Below are 1,671 nucleotides of genomic sequence, written 5' to 3'. Positions count from 1 at the left end.
ATAGCTCCAATGGTGACGACAACCGGTTATGGAATGTTAATGGAAACAACAAACAATAAAATAGACTACGTACACTGGGACAATCCTAACGAATTAGTAGAAAGATTACGTTTATTGCTTGCTTCTCAGGAGGCTGGACATACTGGACATGTAAATGAAATTAATTCTATAATAGAAGAACTACGTGAAGCAAATATTATTGAATAACTTTTATTATGGTACCTAAAACTAAATTTGTGACAGATATTAAAAAACAAATCGTTGAGGAACTACATAAACCTGCTAGAGTTAACTTTAAAAGACGAAGAGTTATAATAAAATCTTTACATGATTTATTCCAATCTGATCTTGTGGAAATGCAACAGTTTTCTAAAGAAAATAAAGGATACAGATACATACTAGTTGTTATTAATTGTTTTTCAAAATATGTTTGGGCCTTTCCTTTAAAAACAAAAACTGGGCAAGAAGTAAGTAAGATAATGCAGAACGTTTTGAAGAGTGAAAAAATTAAAAACCTTCAAACAACTAATGAAAAAATATAACATAAACCATTATAGTGTATTTAGCGAGAAAAAAGCGTCTAAAAAGGGTTAACCGAACACTAAAAAATATCATGTGGAAGGAATTTAATATTAACGGTCATTATAGATGGTTAGAATTATTACCTAAAATAGTTGAAAAATATAATAATACAAAACATCGAACGACGAAAATGAAACCAATAGATGTTTCGGAAAAAAATTAGAAAAAACTTTTAAACACAGTATGCAGTCATATAAAAATTGCACCGAAAAACATAAAATTTCAAGTTGGAGATCACGTTCGGATATCAAAAGTGAGAGGGATATTTGATAAAAAATATATGGCTAATTGGTCTACTGAAATTTTTATTATTAAAAAAGTACAATATACTAATCCTGTGACGTATCTATTACAAGACACTAATAAACAAGATATTCAAGGTGGATTCTATCAAGAACAATTACAAAAAGTGAAAAATCCAGAAGTCTACTTAGTTGAAAAAATTTTAAAACGAAAAAAAGATAAAGTTTTCGTTAAGTGGCTTGGGTTCGATAACACACATAATAGCTGGATTTCTAAGAATAATGTAGTATAAAAGGAAAAAAAATAGTGAAAACAGCTTAGTGAGTCTAAGATGCCTGTTCCGGTAAAACATAAATGTACAAAATGTCAAGGAGATACCGAATATCCAAATACACTATGCTTTGCATGTGCAGTTGAGGAGTATTTTAAAGATCAATATAAAGCAAAACATATACCTAGCAATTATTTTAAGAAATAAAATATAATCCAACATGTATCAATTTTAATAAGAGTTTATATCATATCTGTAAATTAAATAAATTCCATTTAAATTTTTATTCTTGTTTTCTTTTATTGTACAAAGTCAGAGGTTATCTGCTATCTCAAATAACAAACATTCAATTTAATTTTAATTAGAATAACCAGGTCAGAGGTTATCTGCCATCTCAAATACACAACATTCAATATATATTAAATAAAGAAAACACCTCTCTACAAATTATATTCTCCTAATACTGAAATACACCATTTTACCACAAAACAATAGAAATCCACGTAAAAACATACCAATAAAAGGTAAAATTTGTCACCAACAGTCTCGACTAGACGTGTCATCTAATTACAAAC

This window comes from Anoplophora glabripennis, unplaced genomic scaffold, assembly GCF_000390285.2.
Source record: "Anoplophora glabripennis isolate ALB-LARVAE unplaced genomic scaffold, Agla_2.0 scaffold1439, whole genome shotgun sequence".
Taxonomy (NCBI): Eukaryota; Metazoa; Arthropoda; class Insecta; order Coleoptera; family Cerambycidae; genus Anoplophora; species Anoplophora glabripennis.
This window is presented reverse-complemented; position numbering follows the sequence as displayed.